Consider the following 13,916-nt stretch of genomic DNA (forward strand, 5'->3'; position numbering starts at 1 on the left):
TTGGAATTGGTAGGCGAGTCATGTGGGCATATTTTTTTCTTCCTGCATTCTTCATTATATCTTTGGACTATTCTCTTTTTTAAATACTAAAAGCAGACATTATGTTCTCTCAGTTGATTTCCTTAGCTCTTGTGAAGGTCATGTGGTGCATTAATAGATGTTTAATTTGATATGTCTACTGAGAGACTATCACAGGAGTCTCTTACTCAGCCTTCATCTTTTGCTACCTCCCTGAATTTCCTTTTAATATCAATTCACTTGCCATGGATGAATCTGTGGTTTTATTATTACACACTAAATGTTAATTTGACCTTTTTTTTTAATCCAGTAATTGTTTACCGGTTGTTTTAAATCTCCTTCCTATGAGGTAATAAAGACCAAAATGGTGTCAATTTCTAATTATATTGAACTGCCATTAGAAAACTTGGTCTGTAGTAGAAATTATTTGGTATTTGATGTGTAATTTTGTGATGTAGTAGTAACTGAATTATGGAAGAGATCCCAGCATTTTGCTGTTTTGGAAACGTATACTGTGTGTATGTGTGTGTGTGTGTGTGTGTGTGTGTCTCTATTAGATTAGCTTTTTTTTTTTTTAACCAGAGATTGAACCCAGAGGTACTTAACACCTGATCCACATCCCCAACCCTTATTTATTTTTATTTTTATTTTTTATTCTGAGATGGGGTCTCACTAAGTTGCTTAGGGCCTTGCAAAATTGCTGAAGTTGGCCTTGAAATTACAATATTCCTTCCTCAGCCTCCTGAGTCCCTGGGATTACAGGCATATGCCACTGCACTTAGCTTAGATTATCTTTTTTATTACAATGTTTCTAATATTCTAGATTCCTCTATTTTAATCTGCTTAATGGAATGATTTCTCAGATAAATGTGTAAAATTATTTGTCTACTATTCCATCTTGTATCAGTATATGCTTTTTATTTTTAGAACATACATTTGTCAAACCTGTTTTCCAAATTATTATGTATTATGATGAATTTAATGATTCTATTATTATATAATAATCCTCTGTATCTATAGTTTTAATTTTATCCCTTGTATTTAGTGTTCTATAGCTGTACCATAATTAGTATTTGTTTAGTATAAATTTTTCCATTCCATACTTCCAAAAGTTTTAAATATATTTAGGCATGTTTCTTGTAATAGAATACAACTTTCTTCTTAAAAATCCAATTTATAGCCAGGCACAGTGACACATGCCTCGAATACCAGTTAGTAAGGAAGTAGAGGCATGAGAATACCATGTTCAAACCCAACCTAGGCAACTTAGTGGGATACTTTCTCAAAATTAAAAAAAAATAATAATAATAATAACAAAAAAGATTGGAGACATAACTCAGTTGTAGAGTACCTGTATTCAATCTTCAGTTGTGCAAAAATAAATGAATAAGTGTAAAATAGAATAAATAAAACTTCAATTTATATATCTTTAATTTTAATCTTATTTGATTCAGTTTTTTAAATATCTAGTTTGATTTTTTCTTAGGTTTCAATTAGGTTGGATCTATTTTGAAAACAAATTTTGTGTAATTTTTAAAACACTTCTCTGCCTTTTGTTTTTTCCAACTTTTAATATGTATTATTGAATTTCTCTACTTTTTAAAAGTTTCCTGCCTGTATGTTTTCTATCTTATTAATTTATAGTTCTGCATTTTTATTTTTCTGAAACCAGTAAATTGATATCTCTACTGTTTTCCAGAATAATATATAGAATTTGCATTACTTTAATTTGATCAATATTTTGAATTTGTTAATTTCTGTCTAGACATTAAACTCTATATTGTTTTAATCTCATAAATTTAGTCTATGTTAATATTCATGTATGATGTTTTATAGTCCATTGATCTTCTAATATGCAAGTTGCTTTAGACACCAAAATTTCCTTTACTCACTCACTTGAGTTTTTCTGTATCTTCCTATTTGTTTTGGAATCCTAATCCCATTTTCATAGTGTATATTTAATAACTCTTTCATCAGGGGTCTGTGAGATGTAAAATAGTTTAACTCTGTAAAGGTCTTTATATCATTTTATGGTACTAAAATCATATAAGCCTCTTCTTTGGAAAAGGAAGTTCTAATTATAACAATAATAGTTTCATTTTAGAAAGGAAATTGGCTTTACATCTTAAATAAGAGACATTTTGAAAAAATATGAATCTGTGACATTAGCTGAGTTTTAATTTTTCTTTCAAAGAAAGACATAAAAATGGCCACCAGTTATATAAAATGGTAATCATTGATTATCAAGAAAATATAGATAAAACCCATAAGAGGTTATATCCTATATATCTATATAAAATATCTATCCTAATATTTCTATTCAATGTATATATACATTGAAGCATGCATCATGCATGTATACAATGTCTATATACATTTAAATTCATGCACACACATGTAACAACAAGAATTGGAGAAGATGTAGAGAAATTTGAACCTTCACACAATGTTTTCACTATGGAAAAGTTTGTAGGTTATTCACAAATTTAAAAGTAGAAATGCCACATGATATATCGATTCCAATTCTTTGTATTTAACAAATTGAAAGCTGATCTCAAAGAGATATTTGCATTTCCATGTTCATTTTTCTACTATTCATTGTACCTAAGTAACCAAATGAAATGTTCACTTACATATGAATAGTTAAAGGAAATGTGGTGTAGACATACAACTGATTATTGTTTAACCTTAAAAATAAATCTTGTCATTTATAAAAATATGATTATAGATAATCATAAATGAAATAAGCATAGATTAGTATAAGTGAAACAAAAACAAAGACTACATGATTTAATTTACTTGATGTCTTACTCTATTTGTGCTGCTATAATAGAATATCACTGATATAGTTAGGATGTGTGGTGTTCTGCAAAAACTCATGTGTAAGACAATGTAGGAAGACTTAGAGGAGAAATCATTGGGCTATGAGAGTTTTAAATTAATCAGTGAATTAACCAACTGATGGGATTAACTGGGTGCTAAATGAAGGAGAGTAAAGGTCTAAAGTACAAAGGTCCCTGGAGCCATGCCTTTGGGGTATATATTTTGAATCTGGCTAGTGGAATCACTCTGCTTTCTGATCATGTGAGCCACTTTCCTCTGCCACCCTCTTCCACCATGACATTCATGATGTTCTGCCTCACCTTGAGTCCCAAGGAATGGAGGTGACTATCTAAGGACTGAGACCTTAGAAACTGTGAGCCCTCAGATAAACTTTTCCTCCTCTAAAATTGTTCTGGTCAGTTTCTTAGTCACAGCAATATAAAAGTGGACTCAAAAAACCAAAGACTATTTTTTTTTAAATTTTTATTGTTGGTTGTTCAAAACATTACATAGTTCTTGATATATCATATTTCACACTTTGATTCAAGTGGGTTATGAACTCCCATTTTTACCCTGTATACAGATTGCAGAATCACATCAGTTACACATCCATTGATTTACATATTGCCATACTAGTGTCTGTTGTATTCTGCTGCCTTTCCTATCCTCTACCATCCCCCCTCCCCTCCACTCCCCTCCCCTCTTCTCTCTCTACCCCCTCTACTGTCATTCATTTCTCCCCCTTGTATTATTTTTCCCTTTCCCCTCACTATTTATAAAGAACAGAAATTTATATTTCACAGTTCTGGAGGGTGAGAAGTCCAATATCAAGGGAGTGCCATCTGATAAGTGGTGCTCTGTGCTTCCATGATTCTATCTTAAATATTGTGTGCTCCAGGTGTGAGGAATCCTGCGTCTTCACAGGTCAGTGACAATGAACCAGAAGGGAAAATCTTCCACTGGTAAGTTCTTTTATAAAGGCATGGATCCATCATTCACGAGAGCAAAACCATCATGATCAGAACACCTCCCACTGCTTTGGCATTAGTGATTCAGTTTCCAACATTCAAATTTTGAGGACACTTTCAGATCATAGCATATGAGCTCTATAAAACTGTCAAACTCATACAAACACAGAATTGAAGGTGGTTGGCTGGGGCTGGAGTAGGGGTACATGGCAATTATTTCTCAATTATTTCTTAAGTCTCTGTTATGCAAGAGGAAAAGTTTTCATAGATCTACTGTGCAACATATTGTCTATACTTAATACAGCCTTATAAACTTTACCATGTGTTTCAAGACTGAATCTCCTGTCAGATATTTGTGAACAAAGGAACAACACCCAAAAGAACACCAGGAAAGTTTGGAGAGGTGATGGATATATTCAGTACTTTGCTTATGGTGATAGTTTCACAGGTGAATGCATTACACCTGAACACATTAAAATGAAATGTGTTGGGATGCGGTTGTGGCTCAACAGTAGAGTGCTCGCCTAGCACGTGTGAGGCATTGGGTTCAATCCTCAGCAAAACATAAAAATGAAATAAAGATATTATGTGTTAACCTACAACTAAAAAATATGTATTAAAAATATTAAATGTGTTATTTTTTTATTTTAATATATTTTTAGCTTATGAAGCAGGGTTTATTTAAAATGGGGTAACATAGACTTCTCCCTGGAGGAAAAAGTGGGACATAGCTAGTATCCTGGTACCACCATGTCAAATTTTCTTGAATGCCAGTTTTAACTATATATACTAAAAATTGTAAGTAAAAAGAAATGTGGACTTTTTTAAAATTTTATTTTATTTTATTTATTTATTATTATTATTTTTATTGGTTGTTCAAAACATTACAAAGCTCATGATATATCATCTTTCATACATTTGACTCAATTGGGTTATGAACTCCCATTTTTACCCCAAATACAAATTGCAGAATCACATCAGTTACACACTCACATTTTTACATAATGGCATATTAGTGACTGTTGTATTCTGCTACCTTTCCTATCCCCTACTTTTAATCCAGATCATTGGGTTTATCTTTTCTCTCTCATATTGACTATATATATCACTTTGGACCAACTTAAATGTATAGTCCAACATATAAAATTAAGATAACAATTAAATAATTGATGTACCTAGAAACTTCATGCATTTTAACTTTTTAAATCCTACAGTTATCCTTTAAATTGTGTGCTATTTTTTTCTATAATGTTTGAATTTGGAGGCTATATTCTTCTGTTTTTGTGTATTCCTGTCTAGGTTTTGGTATCAAATTGTTCTGTACAGAAGTCTGTCTGGTAGTCAAATGTGTTTTAGCAAGTTGTGAAAATTGTAAAATATATGTAGGACAAGAGAGAGGAATAAGTAATAGATACTACTTAAAATTTCAAATATAATTAAAACTAAACATACAATAAACTAAAAACAAATCAGTAAGAAATGATTGATGTCTTAATTATTTTATGAGTAGCAGATCTAATCACATTGTTCTCTAACAATATAAATATTTCACAGAAACTCAGTGTTTACAATGGCTAATTTTCATTTTCAGTCTCTTTGAGCAATTGCTTATAACCTTGAAAAAAATAAAGTTATTTGGACTGAAGATACAATGGGGAATTTTTACCTAACATTAGTCCAAGATCACTTTCTTAAATACAACTTTAAATGGGCATACAAATCTATACTGTCATTTTCAATGATAGGTATATAGGATTGTTTTGTCTTTTTTTTTCTGTGAAGTACACTGTCTAATTATTTTGTGATTGTTAATAATTGCATTTGTATTTTCATTCTGGACTTACAATCATTTTTCCTCCAAATCAGAGTCATTTCATTTTATTCATCAATTGTGGAAAATTCACTTGGAATTATTATTTTTCTCTTCAGTTGTTTCTTTCTGATATTCATCTGGGATTTATGTCATAAATTTGATCTACTATTCAATATGTTCAATCATGTTCAATACCAAAACTTCCCCTTGCTTAATGTGTTTATATCTATCTTTTGTTTTTATTTTTATTGCTTATTCCCATCTTTCTTTTAACCAAGTCTCTCTTGATATCTGATTTGCTGTTTTCCTTTCCATTTAGTGTCTTTATTTTACTAATATAAATTTTCTTTTTTTATGGATACCTTCTCTTTTTTTTCTTTGTTCTAATTAGTTTTACATGACAATAGAATGCATTTTGACACAGCAAACATAAATGGAGTATAACTTCTCATTCTTCTGGTGTACATGACGTAGAATTACACTGGTCATGTAATCATATATGCACATAATGAAATAATGTTCAATTTATTCTAATATCCTTCCTACCCCCACACCACCTTCCCTCCCATTACTCCCCTTTGTCTAATCCAAAGTACCTCTATTTTTTCCATAGCACAACCCCTTTATTATGAATTAGCATCCTCATATCAAGGAAAATGTTCAGCTTTGGTCCCTTGGAGTTGGCTTATTTCATTAAGCATGATTCTCCATCTCCATCCATTTACCTGTAAATGCCATAATTTCATTCTTCATGGCTGAGTAGTATTCTATTGTGTGTATATACCACATTTTCTTTATCCATTTATCTGTTAATGGGCACCTAGGGTGGTTCCATAGTTTAGTTATTGTGTGTTGAGCTGCTATAAACATTGTTATTGCTGCATCACTGTATGACGCTGATTTTAAGTCCTTTGGGTATAACTGAGGAGTGGTATAACTTGGTCAAATGGTGGTTCCATTCCAAGTTTTTTGAGGAATATCCATACTGCTTTCCAAGTTTCACCAACTTGCAGTCCCACCAGCAATGTATGAGTGTACCTTTTTCCCCACATCCTCACCATCATTTATGGTTGCTTGTATTCTTCATAATTGCCATTCTGACTTTCTTGAATCTTAACTATCCACAGCTTTATTTTCTGTTTCTGTAACGATGTATCGCTTTACAAATTTCTCTCATTCATTTAGGATTATTTATTTTGTATTCCCTTTTATTATCTTTTATTATCTCTATCGGTTCCTTAGAATTTTAGTCCTGATCGCCTGGGTTTGCTGAGTCTCCATTATAGTGTTTTTGTAACAAATGTGCTTCTGCATTTTTAACAACTCTTGTTTCTGTTGTTGGTATTTTCCTTCATGTATAATTCCTTTGTGCTCTGGATGAGGTGATTGTGTCTTCAGAGACATGTTGAGCTTTTCATTTATTTCTTTTGGGACTCTCCAGAATTTCATTGGTTAGGAACTAATTCTTATGTTTCTTAGCTTTTAGATTCCACCATCAAATAATATATATATATATATATAAATTCAAATTTCTTATGCACTTGTAGCACAAGCTTGCCTTGTGTTTTATGATAAATATATTACTCTATTTGTTATTGTTCAAATACGCCTACTCGCTGCTTTTTCAGTGTGACTATTTTATGCTGGTGGCAATTCTCTACTGAAGGCAAATTCATTTCACTTTCCAGCTTCACTTTAGAGTCTCACTTTTAGCTTCTGAAGGCATGTGAACCAAATATTATAAATATAAATATTCTTCTAGAGCATAGTGTTTAAAGTATCAGGACTCCACTGTAATGATCTCAAATTAACATTATTCAATCTTCCAATTCATATAAAGCATTGCAGGAAAAAACCTTAAGAAGCCCAGTGTATTAATGCATGAATACCAGGGTGGATATGCCTCAAAAGACTAGATTTTTAAGTCCTAATTTTACCATTCATAAGCGAGTTATAACAGTTTCCTGACAATATAAGAGTATTTACAAGAAACAAAGCTAGTATATATATGAATAGTGATACATATTTAACTGAGAAAATATGACAATATCATAATTGATAACAGCTTTTCCTTGCATTACTTCATATGACTTTTCCCAGTATGAAATAAAATTGGCAAGACAGAAATTCATATTATCTCTTTGGGTTTTGTATTAGGGTTCTCCAGAGAAACAGAGTAGAGTATATATAGATATGTAAGAATAAATTAATTATGGAAATAGGCTCATATGGGTATGAAAGCAAAGAACTCCTGCTGTATGCCATCTGCAAGCTGAAGAGCAAGGAGAGATGGGGCTGTAATTCACACTGAGTCTGAATGCTCAGATCCAGGTGACCTGAACAATGGTGTAATTTCCAGTCCAAGGTCAAAGGCCTAAGAATCAGATGGAGGATGATGTAAGTCTTAGGATCAAGAATCAGGAGCTTTCATGCCCCAGGGCAGAGGATGATAAAGTCCTACCTCAAAAAGAAAGTGAATGTGTTCTTCCCCTGGCCTTTTTGTTCTATTTGAACATGTTTTCAAAGTATAGAAAACACTTGCCCACATTAGTATAGCCAGATCTTCCTTAATCAACCTACTGCTTCATATCCTAATTTTTTTCTGGAAACTTCCTCACAGACATAGCTAGAATAATATATTATCAGCATTTAGGGCATACTATAGCATAGTCAGGATGATTCAAAAATTAACTGGTCATGTTTTTTTTTTCTATGTCCACTAATGTAGATTTAAAAATGCTGATACAACCATAATTTTAACAACTTATACATGAAAATCAGTGTGTGTGTGTGTGTGTGTGTATCAGTGTGCATGTGTGTATATATACATTTCTCTACAAAAGTTACTATATAGATATATAGTAATTTGTAGAGAAATGTTATATATATATATATATATATATATATATATATATATAGTAATTTGTAGAGAAATGCTTTGTAAGGTCTACAAATAGGTTCACTCTTCAAGTTGTGTTTCTTGAGACTTGTAAATCTAATCTCTATTTTATGTCATGTTGATCATTTAAGCATCTCCAAAAATAAGACTTTAGAAGAATAACCATGCAGATTAAGTGCTGAAGTGCCATGTGATGTGTTTAAGGAAGAGCTCAGAGTTAAAACCTTTATTATGAGGAAGCAAGATGTCATGTCATTTTCTCATGTTTGGGGAAATAAGCTTCTATGAATTTAGGAATATGCTCTAGTTAAATCTGCTTTGAATGATAAAATCGTCCTGTGAATCTAATTACACAATGTGAACAGACTGAAAAACAATGTTAAGACACAGATTGTGCTAAGATAGAGCAAGATTAATTATTATTTGCCTGATTATATTTAGTAACTGCAGTAATACACTAGCAATCCAGAGCTCAGCTAAATGTCAGACTACTTGGCATTAACTTAGTAATCCAGTTCCAAAACAGAGGTAGATCTCAGCAATTCACTTTTTTTTTTCATTGTGACTTTTGACTCTTTTACTCCCTATTCCTACAGAAAATAAGATTTGAATTTTGGCATTTACAATGCCATTCTGAGGTGTTAAAATAAATTTTAGAGAAGCAAAAGAATGGCATAGATTGGGAAATATTGCAAGAGGATAAAAAAGAAATAAGATACAGAAGAGAGAAAGATTGTTAGAGGGAAAGAACAAATCCAAGAAGACAGGGTCACGTTACTGTGGTTTTGAAGGTTTAGATCCTGCTGTGGAAGGCAACATTGGTTGCCCTACTTAAAAACTTATCTCAAAAGTTACTGCAAATTTGCTCTTATGGTGATCAAGTGTACTTAGTGAGAAGCTGATGTTTGATTTGAGAATATTTTATGAAAATTGGGAATATTTTCAAATTAAAAGTGGAAAAATATCATAAAATATTTACAATTTCTCACCTCACAAATATAGTAGCATAACATTCCTTTTAATACTAAGCAAAATTCTGCCATCTCCCCTGTGTTAGGGTCAGTTCTTTGTAGTTTTCCAGCCAGTGTTTTTCCAGAATTTGGACACATAGACTCAGAGATATAAACAGGCACTCACATGTGCACCCATGAGCATTTGTCATGACCTAATGAAAAGCAATCTTAGTCCCTACTGACAAATTTGCATAATCTGAGGAGGAATTTACACCTCAACACAAATTCATTCTTAGAAATCTTTATTATGCATCTGTCTCCCTATCATATATTCTCTTTAGATCACTCCTTCCAAACCATCTTCTCTTCAACTTTCATCTGCCTCTCACTTTATTTATCTCTCATACCTTAAAAAAATTTTGCACCACTTTCTTCAACTGAAAATGTTTCTTTCTTTCTGTCTTTCTTTCTAAACTGTCCTTAACCTTAACGTGTTTTCCCATGGAGTTTATATCATTCCAATGACATGAATTGGGCAACTTTGCCTTCTCTCAAGTCTCTGAACTGTTAAAAGTTAATTTATTTTTCATAATTTTAGGTGAAAATCTTAAGCTGGATCATCTGAACATAAAGTTCAGGACAGGAATTTAACTCTTATTTTTTTTAAATGTGATTTGCTATTTACACGTATATTTATATAAACAATAGTTATATAAACACTTCATTCGAATTATAGACCATTGTTAAATAGAAACAAATACTTAGAAATGGTTGTTGTATATACTCACTATACAGCAATAACCACTATTGACATCTGAATGTATATATTTCCAAATATTTCTGTGTGCATATTTACATATATAAATACGGGGTCATATTTTTCATAATGTTCTGTAATATATATGTAGTAATCAAGAATTTTCAACTCAGTTATTCTTTTCAGAGCTAATATTCAGAAATTATTCAAATTTCCAAAATTGGCCCAAAATACTCTTTCTGATAACCAAATGCATTTTCTTTATGAGCCAATGTGCTACTTCTGACATTTTGTTCAACCTACACACGTTTCTTTATTTTTAATTTCATTTCTCTGTATTTTTTTCTCTTTCTACATTTTTTATTCGTGCATTGCACTTGTACATAATGGTGAGATTTTTGTTAGATATTTGTACATGCACACAATATAACAATATAATTTTTCTTATATCACTCCCCAGCACTTTGTACACAAATTTGTCATTGTTTTGTTGACAAATTTCAGGAAGCCCCACATCCAGAATTTCTCTATTTGCTTCATTGTGCTTTAGTTTGGTTCTTTCATTATTTTCTTTGTTTCATGTAAAATGCAAGTCATACCTTTAAAAAATAATAAAAATTCAAATAAAAATAATAAACTAGATGATGTATATGCTTAATATCCTATAGATTCTAACATTCATCATACTAAAATTGACCTTTACTTATGTTATGAAATTCCAAATGTAATCTGTGTGGTTTCATATGAATTTCACAAATCTTGTTCATCATCAGTCATACACATAGTGACTTTAACAACAATGGTTAGCTCTTCTCTGAGATAATATTTTCATCAAGATTTGTGAAATCTTGTTCCTAACATATTGTCCCATCTACAAACATTAGTTTTTGTCTGTTTAACGTTAGAATTGTCTCTCAAAGAGAACTATTATTTTTATTTATTATTTATAAACAGATGGAATTCCATAGATCTTTTGGAGCATCTAGAGTTAAAGGAGCACAGTATTACAAATAACTGAAATATTTCAGAAAAAAATAATATGCACATGCATACAGATACACACACACTACACAGATATAGAGATAGATTCCATTTGCAGGTTCTTCATCTGCTGATTCAGCCAACAGCAGATAAAACACTCTTTTTAAAAAACTGCATTTTTCCTGAATATTTACAGTTTTTCATTGTTATGATCCCTTTAACAATAGTTTAACAATTATTTTCTATAACATACATAACTTAAGACTGATTAAAGTCTATAGGAGGTTATACCTAAGATATATGTAAATACTTTGCCATTTTACATATAAGACTAGAACATCTGCAGATTTTGGTGTCCTCAGGGAACCTACCTGGAACCAATCACCTGTTAATACTAAATGACAACAATGTGTGGGTATGTATACGTAGATATATAATGTGTGTATATATATATATATATGTATATATATATATATATATATATATATATACACATATATATGTGTGTGTGTGTATATTCTTTGTAGATGTATTCTTCACATATATGGTTGAAGAGAATAATATTGAAAATAGATCAAAATACTAATGGGTAGTAATACGGGTAAAAGTTGTATGTGAGTTCTTTATACTGATCTGAAATTATATCTGAATAAAGCTTAAATTTCAGAAACCCCAAACACATGAAAATATATTTAACAATAAAATAATTCATCATAAATTGTCATATATTTACAAATTTAAATGTAAAAATAATGAAAAAAATGTGTAATGCATTGTCTTTTGAGCAAAAGACATATTTTCCTAGACAGCTGATATGCATATAAGTTGCTAATATTTCACGGATGTAGTTGGTCACATAGGTCTTATTTATAATAGTAAAAAAAAAAACTTTTGAACATTCTGGTTTAAATGATTATTCCATGAAAAAGAAGAAGTGTTCAAAATATTTAATCATATTCATTTTCATATTATTTTTTCCAGGAAAATTCAATTTACCTTTCCAATGAAAATAGAATAGATAATTTGTTATGCTACATCCATTAAAGGTGTTAATATAGACAATAAAACAAAGTTTAAAAAAATTGATAGCATTATTTTGAAGTAACTTAAAATAGGTTATATGAATATAGCACAAAAAATATATGTGACATATCTCCAAATTATGGAAAATTGCTTAATTATGCATGAGCAAAATAAAGAAAAAAGATAAAGAATAAATTTTGTAGGACAATTTCCTCAAGATATAGGGTCAAGGATTTGCCTCTTTCTGGTATAGAACTTCTCCAAACAATTTCAATTAGGAGAAGAGTTTAAAAGATCCCTCTCCAGATACACTAAAGCCAAATTCCTGGAATGTGGCTTGAGAATCTAAATTTCTAAAAAGCACTCTGATTTGCTGACTTGTTAATGTACACTTTTTTTCTGAGAGTAGAACTCCAAGACTAATCAAGTGTTTGGCCAAAGTATATTCAAGCCAAGTAAATAAATCATAAATAAATAAACTTGCTGTTTCTATCTCTCTCCACTTTTTTTTTTCATGTGTGTTTAAAAAAAGTTTCTCTTTCTTTTCTCAAGCCCTGTGCTAATTTTCATTTTTCCTGCCTTTGTACTTCCATGAAAAACTTTTTGGTATCCTATTTCCTTAGAAGATGTGGGGTTTTCTTGATTTTTGATTATGCTTTTAGAGTTTAGTCCTCCAGATTCTCTCTAATTTTTTTGTGACTCTAAACCTCTTTCAAAAACTTCCTGTAAATTACAAGCATCCTTGTATAAAAAGCATCATAACTTCCTGTTACTCACTCTCCCTTAATTCCAAAAGGACAACTTGCTTTACTGATGCCCTGCCCACAGGCATTTCCATATTAGTTGCTATCTTATTCTCAAAGTGTTTTATTATTTGCATAATTGGGTCCACTTTGTCTGCTGAGAAAGCCATCTTCAAACACCTGTCACATCTGGGAATGAATGTCTAATTCTTTGGCTCCAAAGACTTGTTGAGATTTATTCTGATTAAGAACATTTCCCTTGCCAAGACTGTTGGATACATTCCTATTAAATAGTCTGTGGAGAATCTCAGAAGATGAAAATCTACTTTGTTGTAGTGATAGTCATTTATTACATTTCTGGATAAATAAAGAAAATAGGAAAAAGATACTCAAATATCCATATATGAAATGCCTGTTATAGTCACTGATCTCATGAATATTAGAAAAAAAGTTCAATGCCTTCATGATATGAGGAATAATTAGTTAAAACCCTTTGTGGATGAATTTATTCAATCAAAAATAAGAATAAAAGACTACTTACTTTTAAAGGTGATTATAATTTTTAAAAGAATTAATATATTCAAACTGTATATAACAGTGTTTGTAAATAATATTTATTATTTAAGATTATTATCATAAGATTATTATTATCTAATATTATTATCATAATATAACAAAAGGTAAAATAATTATACTTGTATGATAATATACCATCATACAATGATTTAATAGGTAATTAGTACCATGAAATAAAGGAAAAATTATATCAAATCATGCAACCAATGCTATATATAGCCATGTAACCATAACCACTACAAGATTTTTCAAAATTAAACAAAATACCCCAAAGTGATTTTCCTGCTTTGTGACATATAAAATGTAGAAATATATATATTTTTATAACTGTTAAATTATTTTTTGTAGTTGTAGATGTATAG

The sequence above is a fragment of the Marmota marmota genome, unplaced genomic scaffold (genome assembly GCF_001458135.2).
Source record: "Marmota marmota marmota unplaced genomic scaffold, marMar, whole genome shotgun sequence".
Classification (NCBI taxonomy): Eukaryota; Metazoa; Chordata; class Mammalia; order Rodentia; family Sciuridae; genus Marmota; species Marmota marmota.